Source organism: Mytilus trossulus, unplaced genomic scaffold, assembly GCF_036588685.1.
Source record: "Mytilus trossulus isolate FHL-02 unplaced genomic scaffold, PNRI_Mtr1.1.1.hap1 h1tg000158l__unscaffolded, whole genome shotgun sequence".
NCBI classification, from domain to species: Eukaryota; Metazoa; Mollusca; class Bivalvia; order Mytilida; family Mytilidae; genus Mytilus; species Mytilus trossulus.
In genome coordinates this window covers 3,996,874-4,019,251 of record NW_026963304.1, presented here as the reverse complement: position 1 = coordinate 4,019,251, position 22,378 = coordinate 3,996,874, and the positions used below count along the sequence as shown (strand labels likewise).

General features: G+C 37.2%; 1 protein-coding gene and 1 long non-coding RNA gene across 2 annotated transcripts in view; both read right to left on the bottom strand.

Moving 5' to 3' along the window:
- The window catches only part of LOC134700479 (uncharacterized), a 521,631-nt gene that overhangs the window by 178,735 nt on the left and 320,518 nt on the right, over window positions 1-22,378 (bottom strand). The window lies entirely within an intron of this gene.
- On the bottom strand, window positions 11,075-15,062 carry LOC134700512 (uncharacterized). The gene is made up of 3 exons (XR_010103907.1): window positions 14,935-15,062; window positions 12,002-12,089; window positions 11,075-11,315 (listed from the first exon to the last, which is right to left on the bottom strand). It is a non-coding gene; the product is annotated as an uncharacterized LOC134700512 (long non-coding RNA).

The window sequence follows — 22,378 nt, the reverse complement described above, 5'->3', positions numbered from 1 at the left end:
GACAGGATGAAGTAGGTTGACCAGCTCGACAGATTCACAGGCTGACAGGATGAAGTAGGCTGACCAGCTCGACAGATTCACAGGCTGACAGGATGAAGTAGGTTGACAGGGTCGACAGATTCACAGACTGACAGGATGAAGAAGGCTGACCAGCTCGACAGATTGACAGGCTGACAGGATGAAGAAGGCTGACCAGCCCGACAGATTCACAGGCTGACAGGATGAAGTAGGTTGACCAGCTCGACAGATTCACAGGCTGACAGGATGAAGTAGGTTGACCAGCTCGACAGATTCACAGGCTGACAGGATGAAGTAGGTTGACCAGCTCGACAGATTCACAGGCTGACAGGATGAAGTAGGCTGACCAACTCGACAGATTCACAGGCTGACAGGATGAAGTAGGCTGACCAGCTCGACAGATTCACAGGCTGACAGGATGAAGTAGGCTGACCAGCTCGACAGATTCACAGGCTGACAGGATGAAGTAGGTTGACCAGCTCGAAAGATTCACAGGCTGACAGGATGAAGTAGGTTGACCAGCTCGATAGATTCACAGGCTGACAGGATGAAGTAGGCTGACCAGCTCGACAGATTCACAGGCTGACAGGATGAAGTAGGCTGACCAGCTCGACAGATTCACAGGCTGACAGGATGAAGAAGGCTGACCAGCTCGACAGATTCACAGGCTGACAGGATGAAGAAGGCTGACCAGCTCGACAGATTCACAGGCTGACAGGATGAAGAAGGTTGACCAGCTCGACAGATTCACAGGCTGACAGGATGAAGTAGGCTGACCAGCTCGACAGATTCACAGGCTGACAGGATGAAGAAGGCTGACCAGCTCGACAGATTCACAGGCTGACAGGATGAAGTAGGCTGACCAGCTCGACAGATTCACAGGCTGACAGGATGAAGTAGGTTGACAGGGTCGATAGATTCACAGGCTGACAGGATGAAGTAGGCTGACCAGCTCGACAGATTCACAGGCTGACAGGATGAAGAAGGCTGACCAGCTCGACAGATTCACAGGCTGACAGGATGAAGTAGGCTGACCAGCTCGACAGATTCACAGGCTGACAGGATGAAGTAGGCTGACCAGCTCGACAGATTCACAGGCTGACAGGATGAAGTAGGCTGACCAGCTCGACAGATTCACAGGCTGACAGGATGAAGTAGGCTGACCAGCTCGACAGATTGACAGGCTGACAGGATGAAGTAGGCTGACCAGCTCGACAGATTGACAGGCTGACAGGATGAAGAAGGCTGACCAGCTCGACAGATTCACAGGCTGACAGGATGAAGTAGGCTGACCAGCTCGACAAATTCACAGGCTGACAGGATGAAGTAGGCTGACCAGCTCGATAGATTGACAGGCTGACAGGATGAAGTAGGTTGACCAGCTCGACAGATTCACAGGCTGACAGGATGAAGTAGGTTGACAGGGTCGACAGATTCACAGGCTGACAGAATGAAGTAGGTTGACCAGCTCGACAGATTCACAGGCTGACAGGATGAAGTAGGCTGACCAGCTCGACAGATTCACAGGCTGACAGGATGAAGTAGGCTGACCAGCTCGACAGATTCACAGGCTGACAGGATGAAGTAGGTTGACAGGGTTGACAGATTCACAGGCTGACAGGATGAAGTAGGTTGACAGGGTCGATAGATTGACAGGCTGACAGGATGAAGTAGGCTGACCAGCTCGACAGATTCAAAGGCTGACAGGATGAAGAAGGCTGACCAGCTCGACAGATTCACAGGCTGACAGGATGAAGTAGGCTGACCAGCTCGACAGATTCACAGGCTGACAGGATGAAGAAGGCTGACCAGCTCGACAGATTCACAGGCTGACAGGGTGAAGTAGGCTGACCAGCTCGACAGATTCACAGGCTGACAGGATGAAGTAGGCTGACCAGCTCGACAGATTCACAGGCTGACAGGATGAAGAAGGCTGACCAGCTCGACAGATTCACAGGCTGACAGGATGAAGTAGGTTGACCAGCTCGACAGATTCACAGGCTGACAGGATGAAGAAGGCTGACCAGCTCGACAGATTCACAGGCTGACAGGACGAAGAAGGTTGACTAGCTCGACAGATTCACAGGCTGACAGGATGAAGTAGGCTGACCAGCTCGACAGATTCACAGGCTGACAGGATGAAGTAGGCTGACCAGCTCGACAGATTCACAGGCTGACAGGATGAAGTAGGTTGACCAGCTCGACAGATTCACAGGCTGACAGGATGAAGTAGGTTGACCAGCTCGACAGATTCACAGGCTGACAGGATGAAGTAGGTTGACAGGGTCGACAGATTCACAGGCTGACAGGATGAAGAAGGCTGACCAGCTCGACAGATTGACAGGCTGACAGGATGAAGTAGGTTGACCAGCTCGACAGATTCACATGCTGACAGGATGAAGTAGGTTGACCAGCTCGACAGATTCACAGGCTGACAGGATGAAGTAGGCTGACCAGCTCGACAGATTCACAGGCTGACAGGATGAAGTAGGTTGACCAGCTCGACAGATTCACAGGCTGACAGGATGAAGAAGGCTGACCAGCTCGACAGATTCACAGGCTGACAGGGTGAAGTAGGCTGACCAGCTCGACAGATTCACAGGCTGACAGGATGAAGTAGGCTGACCAGCTCGACAGATTCACAGGCTGACAGGATGAAGAAGGCTGACCAGCTCGACAGATTCACAGGCTGACAGGATGAAGTAGGTTGACCAGCTCGACAGATTCACAGGCTGACAGGATGAAGAAGGCTGACCAGCTCGACAGATTCACAGGCTGACAGGACGAAGAAGGTTGACCAGCTCGACAGATTCACAGGCTGACAGGATGAAGTAGGCTGACCAGCTCGACAGATTCACAGGCTGACAGGATGAAGTAGGCTGACCAGCTCGACAGATTCACAGGCTGACAGGATGAAGTAGGTTGACCAGCTCGACAGATTCACAGGCTGACAGGATGAAGTAGGTTGACCAGCTCGACAGATTCACAGGCTGACAGGATGAAGTAGGTTGACAGGGTCGACAGATTCACAGGCTGACAGGATGAAGAAGGCTGACCAGCTCGACAGATTGACAGGCTGACAGGATGAAGTAGGTTGACCAGCTCGACAGATTCACATGCTGACAGGATGAAGTAGGTTGACCAGCTCGACAGATTCACAGGCTGACAGGATGAAGTAGGCTGACCAGCTCGACAGATTCACAGGCTGACAGGATGAAGTAGGTTGACCAGCTCGACAGATTCACAGGCTGACAGGATGAAGTAGGTTGACCAGCTCGACAGATTCACAGGCTGACAGGATGAAGTAGGCTGACCAGCTCGACAGATTCACAGGCTGACAGGATGAAGTAGGCTGATCAGCTCGACAGATTCACAGGCTGACAGGATGAAGTAGGCTGACCAGCTCGATAGATTGACAGGCTGACAGGATGAAGTAGGTTGACCAGCTCGACAGATTCACAGGCTGACAGGATGAAGTAGGCTGACCAGCTCGACAGATTCACAGGCTGACAGGATGAAGTAGGCTGATCAGCTCGACAGATTCACAGGCTGACAGGATGAAGTAGGCTGACCAGCTCGATAGATTGACAGGCTGACAGGATGAAGTAGGTTGACCAGCTCGACAGATTCACAGGCTGACAGGATGAAGTAGGCTGACCAGCTCGACAGATTCACAGGCTGACAGGATGAAGTAGGCTGACCAGCTCGACAGATTCACAGGCTGACAGGATGAAGTAGGCTGACCAGCTCGACAGATTCACAGGCTGACAGGATGAAGTAGGCTGACCAGCTCGACAGATTCACAGGCTGACAGGATGAAGTAGGTTGACCAGCTCGACAGATTCACAGGCTGACAGGATGAAGTAGGCTGACCATCTCGACAGATTCACAGGCTGACAGGATGAAGTAGGTTGACCAGCTCGACAGATTCACAGGCTGACAGGATGAAGTAGGTTGACAGGGTCGACAGATTCACAGGCTGACAGGATGAAGAAGGCTGACCAGCTCGACAGATTCACAGGCTGACAGGATGAAGTAGGTTGACAGGGTCGACAGATTCACAGGCTGACAGGATGAAGTAGGCTGACCAGCTCGACAGATTCACAGGCTGACAGGATGAAGTAGGTTGACCAGCTCGACAGATTCACAGGCTGACAGGATGAAGTAGGCTGACCAGCTCGACAGATTCACAGGCTGACAGGATGAAGTAGGTTGACCAGCTCGACAGATTCACAGGCTGACAGGATGAAGTAGGTTGACAGGGTCGACAGATTCACAGGCTGACAGGATGAAGTAGGTTGACCAGCTCGACAGATTGACAGGCTGACAGGATGAAGAAGGCTGACCAGCTCGACAGATTCACAGGCTGACAGGGTGAAGTAGGCTGACCAGCTCGACAGATTCACAGGCTGACAGGATGAAGAAGGCTGACCAGCTCGACAGATTCACAGGCTGACAGGATGAAGAAGGCTGACCAGCTCGACAGATTCACAGGCTGACAGGATGAAGTAGGCTGACCAGCTCGACAGATTCACAGGCTGACAGGATGAAGAAGGCTGACCAGCTCGACAGATTCACAGGCTGACAGGATGAAGTAGGCTGACCAGCTCGATAGATTGACAGGCTGACAGGATGAAGTAGGCTGACCAGATTGACAGATTCACAGGCTGACAGGACGAAGTAGGTTGACCAGCTCGACAGATTCACAGGCTGACAGGATGAAGAAGGCTGACCAGCTCGACAGATTCACAGGCTGACAGGATGAAGTAGGCTGACCAGCTCGATAGATTGACAGGCTGACAGGATGAAGTAGGCTGACCAGCTCGACAGATTCACAGGCTGACAGGACGAAGTAGGTTGACCAGCTCGACAGATTCACAGGCTGACAGGACGAAGTAGGCTGACCAGCTCGACAGATTCACAGGCTGACAGGATGAAGAAGGCTGACCAGCTCGACAGATTCACAGGCTGACAGGATGAAGTAGGTTGACCAGCTCGACAGATTCACAGGCTGACAGGATGAAGAAGGCTGACCAGCTCGACAGATTCACAGGCTGACAGGATGAAGTAGGCTGACCAGCTCGACAGATTCACAGGCTGACAGGATGAAGAAGGCTGACCAGCTCGACAGATTCACAGGCTGACAGGATGAAGTAGGCTGACCAGCTCGATAGATTGACAGGCTGACAGGATGAAGTAGGCTGACCAGCTCGACAGATTCACAGACTGACAGGATGAAGTAAGTTGACCAGCTCGACAGATTCACAGGCTGACAGGATGAAGTAGGCTGACCATCTCGACAGATTCACAGGCTGACAGGATGAAGTAGGTTGACAGGGTCGACAGATTCACAGGCTGACAGGATGAAGTAGGTTGACAGGGTCGATAGATTGACATCTGTCAAAATATGAAATGGCTTTGTATTTTAATTTCTAATTCGAATTATTTTTTTTTAATTTTAAAGAGACTAATTTCAGACTTAAACTACAATATTTTTTTTATTTTTTTTTGCGAAAACAAGAAATTGTATATAGAGAAAGAAGTGGTGTTATTTGTGTGTTGCTGAGAGTATACAAACATTTGTTAGTTTTTCTTCTTTGTTCGTATAAAAAAAAACCCACTTATTGTCTTCATTTCTCCTAAAGATTTAATTCATTACCATTTTTGAAGGTAAAAACTGGAATTCATGTCTGAACATATCGACTCTACTCATCCTTTTCATTTTAACCATGATCTGAGTGAGATTCAAACCACTGTAATACATTTTCTGTGCTAGCTTAATTACACAACAGTTCATACGAAAAGACGGTCGATGGTGTCAACCTTTCGACCCTGTCAACATATCGACTCTTGTTAACATGTCAACCCTATCGATAGTGTCAGCCAGTTGAAAGTATACATGCTGTCATCAGAACCGAAGCACTACTTAAACTTTCGACAGGACTATTATATACATACACTTATACTTGACACAGCAATAGGGGCAATAGGCGGTGGAATATTAAAAGGTTAACTAATATTTTTCGCTACCACCTCACACTTTCATAAAAGGGACATAAATATTGGACTCGTCCAGCCCCTTTGAACACGAATTCACTCCGGCTGTTTACATGTACCAATCTATTGGTATCGAATGCAATTAATTCAATGTTAAACAAGATTTCTAGGTTGATGATATAGCAGTAGGGACAGCGATGTTTGCCTCTAAGGTTCCTTGACACAACTACAAAAGTAAGGGATAGAGTAACGTGACAAAAGTATGTACTGCCTAATGACAAACACTATTCTTTATATCTTTCGTAAGCTATCATTGATCACTCTGTTCTGAGAACACCAAAAAACTAAGGCTTCACGACTGCACATAAGGATTATCTACTTTACAATGTAAATGTGGTAAAACGTACATACGGTTATCGCAGTGACAATTAACTATATGACTAATCAAGACCTTTCACTCAGTCGACATTTGATATCTCCTTTACAATGTAAATGTGGTAAAACGTATGATGCTATCGCAGTGACAATTAACTATTGACTGTAATCTAGACCTTCCACTCAGCCGACATTTGATATCTCCTTTACAATGTAAATGTGGTAAAACGTGTGAACGGCTATCGCAGTGACAATTAACTATATGACTAATCAAGACCTTCCACTCAGCCGACATTTGATATCTCCTTTACAATGTAAATGTGGTAAAACGTGTGAACGGCTATCGCAGTGACAATTAACTATATGACTAATCAAGACCTTTCACTCAGTCGACATTTGATATTTCCTTTACAATGTAAATGTGGTAAAACGTATGATGCTATCGCAGTGACAATTAACTATTGACTGTAATCTAGACCTTTCACTCAGCCGACATTTGATATCTCCTTTACAATGTAAATGTGGTAAAACGTGTGAACAGCTATCGCAGTGACAATTAACTATATGACTAATCAAGACCTTCCACTCAGCCGACATTTGATATCTCCTTTACAATGTAAATGTGGTAAAACGTGTGAACGGCTATCGCAGTGACAATTAACTATATGACTAATCAAGACCTTTCACTCAGTCGACATTTGATATTTCCTTTACAATGTAAATGTGGTAAAACGTATGATGCTATCGCAGTGACAATTAACTATGACTAATCTAGACCTTCCACTCAGCCGACATTTGATATCTCCTTTACAATGTAAATGTGGTAAAACGTGTGAACGGCTATCGCAGTGACAATTAACTATGACTAATCAAGACCTTCCACACAGTCGACATTTGATATCTACTGTACAATGTAAATGTGATAAAACGTGTGAACGGCTATCACAGTGGCCTACTTCGATTCGTCCTACTCGGGTTGATTCGAGTAAAAAAAACATTGCTACTGCGCATGTGCGCAACATTTCCGAATCAAAGTCAAAACTCTTCCATCGAGTCGACTATCAAAAGGGAAGTGAACAAAAATGTATTTACTGAGCATTGAAATAAAAATAAATACATTTATGTGTCAGTAAGAGAAGTCATGTCTGCTTTTGATAAAAAAAAAAGTTTGTTATCGAAAAAAATTGAGAAAAAAATCGTTCCGAGAAAAAATTATAATTTTGTTTTATTTATAAAAATTACCGAAAGTTGATACACACATGAACTATATTTGTTGATTCAATAATACAGGCAAACATAAATTCCCATTGTCAACTCCTTTCTTCGGCTGTATTTTGTCAAATAACATTTATTTTGTAACATTTTTTGTGTTTTGGTGATGGTGATGTGTTTGTAGATCATACTTTACTGATCATTCTTGTTACTTACAATGTTCTCTATCTATAATGAACTTGTCCTTTTAGTTACAGAGGAAAACACTTTGTAAAAACTTACCAAAATTTACCAAATTAATGAAAATTGTTTAAAAATGACTATAAAGGGCAATAACTCCTTAAGAGGTCAACTGACCGTTTTAGTAATGTTGACTTATTTGTAGATCTTAATTTGATGAACATTATTGCTGTTCACAATTAATCTCTATCTATAATAGTATTCAAGATAATAACCAAAAACGGCTAAATTTAAAGTTATAAGCCAAAATCTACATTTTAACCCTATGTTCTATTTTTAGCCATGGCGGCCATCTTGGTTGGTTGGACGGGTCACCGCACACAATTTTTAAACTACATACCCTAATAATGACTTTGGCTAAGTTTCTTAAAATTTAGTCCAGTAGTTTCAGAGAAGATTTTTGTAAAAGAAAACAAAAATTTATGAAAAATTGGTAAAAAATGACTATTAAGGGCAATAACTCCTTAAGGGGTAAACTGACCATTTTCGTCATGTTGTCTTATTTGTAGATCTTACTTTGCTGAACATGATTACTGTTTACAGAGTATCTCTATCTATAATAATTTTCAAGATAATAACCGAAAACGGACAAAATTTCCTTAAAATTACCAATTCAGGCGCAACAACCCAACAATCCATTGTTTGGTTATCTGAAAATTTCAGGGCAGATAGATCTTGACCTAATAAAATTGTTAACCCTTGTCAGATTTGCTCTAAATGCTTTAGTTTCAGAGTTATAAGCCAAAATATACGTTTTACCACTATGTTCTATTTTTAGCCATGGCGGCCATCTTGGTTATTTTGGCGGGTCACCGGACACAATTTTTAAACAAGATACCCCAATAATGATTGTGGCCAAGTTTGGTTAAATTTGGCCCAGTAGTTTCAGAGAAGAAGATTTTTGTAAAAGTTAACGAAGACGGACGACGGACGCCAAGTGATGAGAAAAGCTCACTTGGCCCTTTGGGCTAGGTGAGATAAAAAGGGAAGGGAATCCTTAAAAGAGGAATATAGAAGTAAACAAATATAGCACGAAATGATGCATATGCTATGTTTTTTGTTAGTGCATGCTGGGAGTTTTTCAATAGTGTAATCTTTTGTGAAGACTATTCTGAAGGAATATAAGATTGAGAATGGAAATGGGGAATATGTCAAAGAGACAACAACCCGACCAAAGAGCAGGAAACAGCCGAAGGCCACCAATGGGTCTTCAACGCAGCTATAGAAAATCCCACACACAAAGGCGGGCCTCAGCTGGCCCATAAATACAAATGTGTACTAGTTCAGTGATAATGGACGTCATACTAAACTCCAAAACATATAAATGAAACAAAATTAAAAGACATACAAGACAAACAAAGGCCAGAGGCTCCTGACTTGAGACAGGCGCAAAAATGCGTCGGGGTTAAACTTGTTTTGTAAGATCTCAACCCTCTCCTTTACCTCTAGCCAATGTAGCAAAACAAACACACAGCAATACGCACAGTAAATCTCAGTTTAAAAGAAGTCCGAGTCCGATGTCAGAATAGGCAGGTAACAAAAGAAACGAAGCAAAATGACAATGATATGTATACTGTACATTCAGAAATATATGTTTTTATAATTGTGCTTCACAAATTGTCGTCATATGTCGTTTCGGTCCGATCAGCTCTTTTAAAATCAAATTTATCAGATAGAAAGCAACCAATAAAATTAAACTGTTCTAGGTAGCTTGGTTGACATCCAGAAAGGGGAAGCTCACGGATATAACCTTGGTCCCATACTTATTAACACTTTTATAAACAATATACATGTATTTTAATTATCAAAAATAGCTTACTACAATCATACATATGACAATACCCTTTCCTTATGTAGCCCTGGTTATAATACTTTAATTCAACATTCAACTAATAGATTGGTTCAGGGTGAATGAGATGCAAGCAAACTCTGATAAATTTCAAATTTAAGCTGTTAGTTAAAACATCAGTATTGAACAGTCTCCGGGACAAGTTTGCAATTCCGCTGAGTGCAAAAGTTGTCACCTTAATTTTAAGAGTTAAGTCAAAACAAAGTTGATAACTCGGTTGGTATTGGTTCCCTGATATTTGTCCTAAAAAATTTTGGCTCTATCACCACTGTTGAAAAAGTTATGCCCCTTTTTTCAACAATTTCCTCAGAGGAAAAGTACTTTTCCTCAAGGGAAATCAAATTTCCCTGAAGGAAAAAGATTTTTCCTCAAGGGAAATTGTTTTTTCCTCAAGGGAAAAAGATTTCCATTAGGGAATTTGCTGCATAATTATTTCCTTTGAGGAAATTCTATTTCCTTAAAGGAAATTCTTTTTCCTTAGAGGAAATTCTTTTTCCTTAGAGGAAATTCTTTTTCCTTTGAGGAAATTTGCAGCTTTAAATTTTCCTTTGAGGAAATTCTATTTCCTTAAAGGAAATTCTTTTTCCTTAGAGGAAATTCTTTTTCCTTTGAGGAAATACTTTTTCCTGTGAGGAAATTTTTGACAAACACTTTTCCTTGGAGGAAAATTCAAGACAACAAATTTCCTCTGAGGAAATCATTGTTCTTCAAATTTCCTCTAAGGAAATTTCTGAACATCAAATTTCCCTTAAGGAAATGTTTTTCCTTATTTTTACTTGTTAAACATTTCTTCACTACACCATGTATACAAACAGTATGAATATAATTATTAAAAGACTGTAGAATTGATGCAAATGATATTTAAAAATTTAATAATAAATGTTTGACTCAAAATTTTAATGACATTGAAAATAATACAGTCTGACTGTTTAGATCTAGGTATTGTTTATACTTTTTATATAAATTTAACTTTGGTTTATAATTTTTTTGGAGCAAATGCTTCTGTTTTCTTTGTAATTGTTTCAATTCGATACAATAATAAACAACCAATTTGAATGTCATTATATCATTTGTGGTGTTCTAAAAAAAATATTTATATATTTGCAGATTAAATAATAAAATAAACACTTTTAGTGTTATTTTAAATTAGAATTTCTTCTGTGTCAGCTTGTGTACAGTTATTCAATCCACTATGTAAGAATTCAGTGAATACATTATTCCATTCACTAAACAATTCCCTTCAATTCTAAGAGAAATCATTTTTGCAAATTGTTCTTCAATGATCTTCTTCTGTATATTTGATATGAGGGAGCGATGTAAATGAGTGGATAAAACTGGTGTTCCTTTTTTCAACAACAAAATAGTATTTGTTCTGCATTCTCCTTTCTTTTGATTAAGATATGTTGTTGCTTTTATGCAATAGTGTTTTCGGGTATCTATGATAGAACTCCATTTTGTTTTATATGGTCATTATCACATGTTGAAATTTCCTATTTCTTTTTTGCAGGAAAGCACACATTCCATTTCAAATTAATCCAATTATGCACTATGTAAATAAATTTCAACTTTAAGTTTCCTCTTCAGTAATGACCTATTGATCATGAAAACCGAGATGTCTGATCACCTATAAATACACAAAAAAAGCAAATAAAATGTTATAAATGGAGAGAGAAACAGCAATAAATGTTTTTCATGTGTATCTTTCCTTATTAAAATACATTAAGTAAACTTGAACTCGAGAAAAATAAATAACTGCGATGTAGACTAGAAAGTATAAAATGCAAGATAAAGTATTCACGAAAAATTAGTTGATTTACAGTAGTCAAGTCCATGTTTGCAGGAAATTTACATCATTGGTTGTCTGGTGGAGAGTTGTCTTATTGGTAATCATACCACATCTTATTTTTATATAACCTTGCCATATTCCTATTGTGCCTGTCCAAAGTTCAGAGCCTGAAGTTTTTGTCAGTTTAGTCTGACACTAAAATTTAGTGGTTGTTGTTGTTGTTGTTTCATACCGGTCATATTTATTTTTTGTAATTTATTTTGTTATAAACTAGGCAATTAGCATGATTAGTTTTACAGTTTGAATTGTTTCAATGTTTCATCTTTTGGTCTTTTATACTTTGACTATAGTATAGGGTATTGATTTTCTCATTATTGAAGGTCGTAACAGGCCTACAATTTCTTTCTCAAAGCCGTGATAGTTTTCATATTTAATATACCACATCTTTGAATTTTTATAGTAATCATGATACTAGTAATCATCTTTCAAGTTCAATAACTTTTTAAAATTAAAAGGTGCCTTACCATTTAGGTTTAGTTGGCTTCTGCAAATTTTACATTGCCTATTATTTCTGCTGTATATTATTTCTCTGTACCTTCTATAGTTCTTGTCCTATACATAAAAGAGCAAAAGTTGAATGACATCTTGCATCAATATTTTTTCTGTTTAATGTACATTTATATGTATATTAATGTGTGTTTAATAAAAATCTAAACCATGAGTGCTTGATAAGCTTCTTGCCCTTATAGCTGGTCTGTAAGCTTTAAATGAATTTTATTGGTCGAATAAAAAACTATGAGCACTGCGCAAATAAGACCCCCTCCCTCCAAAAAAAAAAACATGCACAAACAGTGGTATTCATTGACATAAAACATGTATATAATTTGGCTCAATTTATAGATCTCTCAAGTGACTATAAGTTTAAGGCTGCGATTTTTTTAACAAATACATAAATTTCTAAAACCTTTCAAAGATTTTGAAAATGGACAAATTTTAAATAACTTTGCAACAACTAAAGTTCCTTAACTCTGCATCTTATAAAAAAATATACATGATAAATAGGGAATGATACTCCAGCTTGCATATTATTCAAAGTTTTAAAGGAACATAACTGAAGAACAGTAAAAGTTTTACTACAAAAATTTGAAATTGATCTAATTAAAATTGTGGTAAAAAGTATTGTTTTAAAGTTTAATAAAATTTGGTCGAGGGAAACTTAAGTTAGAAGGCTGAAACAATTTTTTCCATTTTTAAAGAACATAACTATAGAATTTAGTAAAAGAGACACTACCAAAATTCAAACTTAATCTGTATTTTGTGGTTATAAGCATTGTGTATTGATTTCATAACATTTGGTTGAGACAAAATAAAGTTTAGAAAACAGGAAACCAAAAATTCAGCATATTTTCCCCATTTCTAAAGGGGCATAACTCTGATACTCTAGTACAGTAACACTGACATCACCAAAATTCAAACTTGATCTGAGTATTGTGATAACAAGCTTTTGTAAAAGTTTAATTGAATTTGTTTGAGGCAAACTAAAGTAATGTAAGACATGTAAGAGAACAAAAAACAACTTTGGGACAGACGGACAAACGATCAAGTGTTAAACATTATGCCCCCTCCACTTTGGGTCATAATAATAAAAAGGGTGTTTATGTCAAGATATAAAAACAATTCACCAAAGTTTCATAAAAATTTGTGAAAGCATTCTTGAGACTATCCTAATCCCAAGTCATGATAGTACAATGACATAAATCAGATTTTTTTTTTAAATTAAAAGGAAAATTATCATGTTTATGTTATACAAAAATAATTCACCAAGTTTCATTAAAATTGCTCAAAGCATTATGAATAGTATACGTACTGGAAAATCCCCCCTTTTATGAATAAAATCCCTAACTTTAAATTAAAAATTTAAAATCCCTAAAAATTAAAAAGGACCTTAATTATCATGATTATATGTGACTTGTTATTTAACATAACAAAAAAACCAAAGGCAATGAAAGAGAAACTGACAATGCCAAGGCAAAACATAAGATGCAGAAAAGAAAAACAAAACAAAACAAAACACTAAGCAACACCAAAAAACTAGTGTTGAATTTATGTGCTCAGTCAGTCAGTGAGAGTTGGCAGATCCTGACCTACTATATCTATGCTTAAAAACATAAAAATCATATAGTTCTAAACATATTTTGTAAATTTATACTTTATTAACAAGTGAAACTGCGAGCTACTGCTCACTGATGATACCCCCGCCGCAAGTGGATAATATAAATAGTGTAAAAATATGCAAGTGTTCGGTAAACAGGAAATTGTCGAGTGATGAATCTGAAAATGCATCACACGGTATAGCTGACTTATATAAATCCTAAAACCAAATTTAAGAAATCCTTGTATTGTAGTTCCTGAGAAAAATGTGACGAAAATTTTCAACTTGGCTCAGTATCATGTGTAAAATCATACAAGTGTTCGGTTAACAGGAAGTTGACAAGTGATCAATCTGAAAACGCATCAAACAGTATAAATGACTTAGATAAACCCTGCAACTAAATTTCAGAAATCCTTGTATTGTAGTTCCTGCGAAAAATGCGAAGAAAAATATTCATGGGACGGACTGACAGACAGAGGTAAAACAGTATACCCCCCTTTTTTGAAAGCGGGGGTATAAAAGTTGTCATAAATAGCATAGACACCTTTGAGTTTTGAGAACCACATGTGTTAATTGTGCGAGTATAATCATTGATAATCATGCACAAGATTGACTTTTTAAAAAAAAGCCTATATATTGAAATTTTCTGAAAATATTGCATGCATTTATTAATATGACCAATTTCAAGAAATGCACAAAGATGCGAGATGATTTATATAATTGTAATTTCAGGAATTTACAGTAAAGGCTTTTATCCCCACTGCATTTTGCACTTTTTCTTATTCAGGAGCCAGAAGTTATGGCCTTTGTGACCTTTGTATGATTTTTATTTTAGTTTCTTTTTCTTTGTATTGAAAAGTTTAGTATGACGTCCATTATCACTCAACTAGTATACATTTTTGTTTAATGGCAAGCTAAAGCATGCCTCACAGGCACGGATCCAGGGGGCTGAGGGTTGGACATGTTGGAACCCCCCCTTTCTTTACTGGACGATCAATGCATTTGAATGGGGACATGTAGTTTAACACCCCCCCCCCCCCCCCCCAAATTTGTCCTGGGTTAGGAACCCCTTTATATGACTCAGGATCCACCCAAGTCTCATGTTTTGGGATTTTCTCGTTGCAATGAAGACCCATTGGTGACCTATGGCTGTTATCTGCTATTTGGTCATGTTGTTATCTCTTTGATACATTCCCCATTTCCATTTCAATTTTCTTTTCAGTTCTATTATAAATATTAGAAACGAGTTTGGCGCGTTTACAAAAATATAATTGTCTGTGCTGACAGGGGAGTATGTGTGCATACCAATATTTAAATTTTCTAGGCCTTCTTTTTGAATATTTTGTGCATTTCTTGGTAAAATACTGTCAGACCTCGAGTGCTGTTGTTTTACAAAAACGGTCAAGTAATGTAGGGGAAAGAAACGAACTAAAAAGAACCAAAATAAGCCACAACTAACGGGGGTCTCATTGGGGGTTCTGTTCACGGATCCCGCTTAGTTACTTTTTATTTTTTTAGATTCCCGCATGATGCCATTACGCTTACACTATATAAGTGAACAATTCTGATATTTTTGTAATTTCCCATGTCCCGCTAAACTTCATTTCGCTTTTTCACGGCACAACAAAAAATACGCCTCGACAATCCCGAGTCCCGCTCAGACCCCCTTATACATACATAATGAATAGTTTACCATGTAGTCAGTAGTCGGGTCAAATACACATGTATATACTTTTAGACGACCTTACATTCATTTCACAGCGAAAATACTCATTAATATTGAACATTTTAGATCACTTCACATTTAGATTTTATAACTTTTAAAATGAAGACCTGGCATATAGATTGAAGATCATTTAATCGAAAGATGATAATTTCTCAATGAGCAACTGTAACCAGGTACTGCATTTTTTTGGCATGCGTCAAGAAACAGTTAAAAGTTAAACTTCTCATCTGGACTTTTTAATTAGTCTGTATACAGGACCTCTTCTCTATTTTGGGATTGAAAAAAAATCTAAAGTTAAAAATGCGGTTTTGAGCCTATTTCTTCTTCTTAATTTGGTAACACGTTAAGCCATTAGTGACACTAATATGGTATATTACCAATAATAAGGCCATATATTTCGGTGTGTAGAAATACTGCAAAAGACTTCTTAGTGCACTAAGAAGAAAGTTTTTGCATTAAGGACACTAAAACGATGTTTTAAGTTCACAGCGAGCATGAATATAAGAGGGTATGATTAAAAACCTCATATCTATAAAGTTAGGTATCAATAAGAAGCATATGAAACATTCGAAACTACTTTCATGGAGGTTATAGACAAACACATACCTATGAAAAAAAAGAAAGCCATCAACAAACCAGCACCATTCATGAATCAAACTTTACGAAGGGAAATAAATAAAAAAAGAATGGCATACAACAAATTTCAAAATTTTAAAAATAAAACAAATAGACCACTTTCGAGTTCATCCGTCACCGGCAAAAACTCGTCAATTATGCACGCCTTTATGACGTCATTTACCAGATAGAGGGGCTCGCCTGTATCCCTGCACTATTTACGTTCATCAAGCGTCTTAGTGATCGTCTTTGTGCAGGATAAACTAGAAATAATTGTTGCTCTGTAGGTACTTACTGACAATTCCCTAATGACAGCAGTGTTGATTGTCAATTTTGAGAATTCATTTTGCCGAATAATTCGTACAATATAGAATTATAGTTTTCCAACCACTCGCTCAACATTGGAAGGAAGTGACGACGCCCCTAAACGCACAAATGACGGTGATAAAGGCGCGTATAATTGACGAGTTTTTTCCGGTGACGGATGAACTCGAAAGTGGTCTATTGGGAATGCTACAGAAAACAAAGAAATCTAGTAAATAAAATTAAAAAGAAATCCATCAGAAACTATTTCATGGAAAGATGCATAGGAGGACCTAACAGCAAAGATTTTTGGCCAACAATCAAGCCTTTCCTAACAAACAAAGGTTCACATTTTTCAAAAGACCTAATACTTTGTGAAGAAAATAAGATAATTAACAATCAAAATGAAGTAGCTGAATTATTTAATAATTTTTTTATAAATGTTGCCAAAGATATCGGCTCAATAGATACTGTAATAGATGAACATCATCCAAGTATTAAAATTATTAAAGAAAATAAACCAGAAAAAGAAGAACTAAATTTTAGCCCAGTAGATCCAGAGTTTGTTAAAAAACAAATCAATAAAATTAACATAAAAAAGGCAACAGGAAAAGATGGAATATCTTCAAAAATACTAAAATTATCCGAATCGGAAATATCCACTCCAATTTCTAAAATAATAAATAAATCATTTGAATCAGCTGTTTTCCCAGATAAATTAAAAGAAGCACAAGTAATACCCCTGCATAAAAAATCAAACACTCTTGATAAAGGAAACTATAGACCTGTAAGTATATTGCCCATGATTTCAAAAATTTTTGAGAGGTCTATAGAAAATCAACTTGTTGAATATTTTAATTCATTTTTCCACATTTTTCTGTCAGCTTTTCGAAAAGGATATGGATGCCAAACCGCTTTATTAAAAATAATTGAAGATTGGAAAAAGGCTTTAGATCAGAATAAATATGTAGCAGCTATATTAATGGACTTGTCCAAGGCTTTTGACTGCCTACCCCATGACCTCCTCCTACTAAAATTAAAATCTTATGGCGTGTCCGCCTCATCTCTTAAACTTTTGGAAAGCTATTTAACTAATAGAAAACAGTGTGTTAAAGTAGGTACTAATTCAAGCTATTGGCAAACAATGTTTAAAGGGGTGCCACAAGGGTCAATATTAGGGCCAACATTATTTAATATTTTTTTAAATGACATTTTCTATTTTATTCATAAAAGTGAACTCTATAATTATGCAGATGACAACACCCTTTCATACGCAGATAACGATTTAGATAAATTAATTAAAACTTTAGAAGAAGAAAGTAAAATTTTGATAAACTGGTTCTCAATAAATAAAATGAAAGCAAATCCAGAAAAATTTCAGGCAATAGCTGTAGGTAAAAAAACTAAAGACAAAAACCTAAAATTTAAATTAGAAGGTAATGAAATAGAGTGTTAAACTGCTAGGTGTAACAATAGATTTTAAACTAAATTTCAATGAACATGTCTCTATAATATGTAAAAAAGCATCCAAACAATTAAATGTACTAAAAAGAATAGGTAAACACCTGACTAAACTCGGAAAATTAACAATTTATTATTCTTTCATAATGTCCAACTTTAATTACTGCCCACTAGTTTGGCACTTTTGTGGGGAGGTAAATACAAAAAAGATAGAGAAAATTCAAGAGAGAGCACTAAGGTTTATCTACGAAGACCATTCAGCAAGTTATGAAGATCTACTCTGCAAATCAAAATTACCATCTTTAAAAGTAAGAAGAATGCGATCTTTGGCGATTGAAGTTTTCAAAATTATAAATAAAGATTGTCCTGTTTATCTTCATGATTTGATTCACTTAAAGGAAAAAACTTACTCTTTCAGATACCAGAATACAGCAGATCTACCACATGTAAGAACAACTGCATATGGCCTTCAATCGTTCAGGTATGCAGGTGCTAGGCTTTGGAATGAGCTGCCAGATGAGCTTCGTAAGCAATCATCTTTAAATCAATTCAAGAACTTGATAAATTCTTGGTCTGGCAGCTCATGCCAATGCTTTGCCTGCAAAACCAGTTAATCTCTGCTTATTATTTTTTGTTTTGTTGCTTTATTTTCAGCATGGCAAATTTATTCTAATATCTTTACTATAGTGCTTCTGCTGCTTTTGTGCTAATTTTAGAAACTTAATGTGCTTTTATGCTTTTTATGTGCAAACCATTTCATTTGTGCTTTTGTGTTTTTATCTCATAATTGCATGTACCAGTATGTGTTAAACTTGTAAGATGCTTAAAGAACTTTTGTGCTGCATGTTTATATACTGATTGAACTCTTGCTTTATATGTTTAATGTTGTGTGCATGACTCGATATGTATGTTTTGTTTTATTTGTTGTTATGTCGGTTTTAAAAGCTCTTCAGAGCTTATGTTTGTAATTGCTTGCTTATACCGACTCTAAATAAAGCTTTATGTCTGTTATTATAGATTTTGTAATTTTGAAGTTAAATGACTTTTTAATAAACACGTGCCACTTGCCACGTGACCAACGGTTTATTGCAGATTCCCGAATCATCATGTTCAATCAACCTAATCCAATAAACAATTGTCTTTTGATCGTTACTTATTGATTAATCAATGGTTGTTAACCTAACGGTTTAGCGTGGTATAATTTCAAGTTTATGAAAGAAAAATAAAAAATAAATTTTGTGTTTTAAAACTTTGCCTTTGTTATATATATTTAGTTTTTAAGGAAATTGCTAAGCAAGCTTTTTTTTTAATTAACAAACTCTATTATTAATATACAAATTGAGAAACAAAGGCTTTTGATATTTTATTTCCTTACTAACAACACAAGAGTTTACATACTATCATTATTCCTTGAAAGACATTTGAGAGTATGTGGTGTCCATGGGGTTCTTCAAAATCCGATTACAGAAGTAATATAGAAAAACTCCAAGAGGTAAAATTATTTGACGTTTTAAAAAGAGAATTATAGAATAAAGCATAACTGTCTTCTATGAACGATAACTTTAAACTGGTGTCAATGCTTTTTTTTTTTTAACAATTCATCTTTATTTCAACAATTGAAGACGAATACCATTTTATTTTATAATGTAATAAGCACTATGGACAAGCGCGGATCCAGAGCTTGAAGTGGGGGTTTGGAGGGAGGGGTTATGTGAGAAATGTTTAGAACACTAGAGAAGTTTTCTTGTTATACCAAACCATATGTTTTTCAATAAATGGCACACTTTTTGTTCATCCGGCATATGGTTACTCTAAATAAACTTTTATGTGTATATATATATACAATTCTATAAGTTTAATTATTTAATCGAAATATTGATAAATGGCATAGTTACTGACATTAGAAAAATGAATGAAGTATTGGCAACCAAATATCAATCCTCACTTTTCCGTGAAGTGTTCAGAATTATTTGTCTTTATAAAATTAAAAGGATGAAAAAATCCCAAACTGAAAAGAGTTGAAAATACGGTATTACTTTAGAAGTAAAAAATATAGCAGACAGAATAAATACGACAGAAACAAACAAATGAAAAAAAAATAGAGAACAATTTGAAATATCATATACTAGTACATGTTTAATCAGTATACTAGCAGATTATTCATGGTTCAAGGTTGAGCGAACATGAATTTCTACCGATAATACTAAAGGTGACAATCAACTTTTTGAGGTAGAAAAATCTACGTGTCGAGAAAACATTATAGAAAAGATATAATTTAAAATTATGAAAGGAGTAGGTCCGGTTAGGACCGATTTTGGCCTCAAATTTCAGGTTCATCTGACGAAAGATTTTGACCACTTTTGAAACACTTAAGTGTCTATTTTATTTGGTTTATTAGTGTATGTGGAAGATTTTCACTGATTTTGTCATTAAAAACGATCCGATTCAAGCTCAAATATGAAAAATCCAGCAAATATGCCGGAAAATGTCACTTTTCAGATGGTTTTTGCCATTTAGCATGACTTTATGGTGCCAGTACCCGATATATGTGCCATGCATGTATTGTCAAAAAAAGCCCATATTTATGAAGCTGAAGCATTCTACTGTCCAAAAAATAACTAAAAGTTTACTTTTAACAATTTTGTAAAGCTGCTATATTTTGGGGCCTAAAAGGTGTCTTACCGGACCTTCTCCTTAATTTTACAAAGTCTATTTCTATATGCCATATCCTTTGTGACAGTTGTATCATTCCATCAGGTCCTTAGTGCACATTTTTGTTCTTAGTGCACTAAGGAGGTCCTTTGCGGTGTTTCTACGGACCCCATATATTTGAAGCTGTTCAAAATTCTGTACATTATAGGTACGTGTATCAGATCGGACAATTATTGTCATATATATAAAAAGAATTACTGTATAAGTTATCTAGTATGAAATATGTCCACTGGACCGACCGTGCAAGGGCTATATATATTATATCATGTATATAACCAGTCAATATTAAAAAAAAAAGATGTGGTATGATTGCCAATGAGACAACTATACACAACAGACCAAAATGACACAAACATCAACAACTATAGGTCACACAAGGTCGTTAAAAACTTCCATTTATTGTTGTCCACTGAAAATAAGCTCATAAAAACACGAATCCCCGTTTACTCAATTTCACCTTTATTTGTTAATATTTCTTCATCTTTTTCTAATGATTTTATCATATCTTTTTTTGTGAAATATTTTGTGTGGTCGGCGAACATGAAATTGCCTCCGATGCTACAAAGAAAATTTGTTTGATGTCATCTGTTGCAATATATGCTAAGTACTACACGTGGACAGGATGTTCCCCAGAAAATAAGTTATACACACCCCGATATAACCCCGAGGGCACACGCTACTGTCATATGGAAAATTACTGGGTCACCTGTAAGATGGTAATCAGCCATGCAACTAATTAGGTTACTGACCATGTCACTTCAATTTAAAAAGTTTATCGTAGATATCAAAATGATAAATTCATTTTTAATCAAAAATTTAAGAACTAAAAGATTTATCATTATAATGAAGTGAAATATTTCAACCAAACTCGTATAAAGATTATATCAATTTTTTTTTAATCTATGCCGGAAAGAATTGAAAAACTGTATTTATAATTTTTAATTTGTTTTATAGACATCTGTGTAGGTCTCATGAAATGGAACTCACGCATGCCTAATTAAGATTTTTAAATTTATTGAAAAATATAACAAAAATTTAGGTTTGATATTAAATTAAAGTTTATACCTTTCCGCGCTGTAATTTATTTGATATGACATGAATCAAGCAAATTGTTTGAGGGATTTATGGGTTTGTCCATACAACGTATAAAAAAAGAAGTGTATGTTATTATAGTATTTCACATGCCTTGTTTTCGCCTTAAGGCTCATTATTCAGAGTGTTTCAGACAAGATGATGAAAATAACGTGCAAGATACTTTTTTCGATTATCGTGAAGAGACAATTTTAATTCCCATTCCTCCATGCACTCTACCCCTGTTGAATTGTATATTTATAATTCCTCGTGCTTTTAATCAGCCCTCCCCCTTTCGTGGTTACCGTTATGCCAACAAATACCCGAGGCTTGATTTACATGTAAAAATCATGGCCGGATCTAGTCATGATAAAGAGGGTTCCAACTACATGTCTCCATTAAATAAGGGGTGTCATTGCCGCTGGGTTTCTGTTCCCTCACCCTTTTCATATAATTTAGATTTCAAAAGTGTATACCTTATTCATATATTGTGTAGGTTAAAACGTTATCTTTTCACATATTGTTAGCGTTTTGATTGGTGTTCAATGCAAGAGTGCACTACCTATGTGTCAAAAGAGAGTTTTTACCGACCTGTTCACATATATTTAAGGTTCTTATATTAAAACTTTTCCTGATGCACAGGTAACCTATTCCATCGGAACGTCCTATCACCTTGTATATAGATATAGGAAGATGTGGTGTGAGTGCCAATGAGACAACTCTCCATCCAAATAACAATTTAAAAATTAAACCATTATAGGTTAAAGTACGGCCTTCAACACGGAGCCTTGGCTCACACCGAACAACAAGCTATAAAGGGCCCCAAAATTAATAGTGTAAAACCATTCAAACGGGAAAACC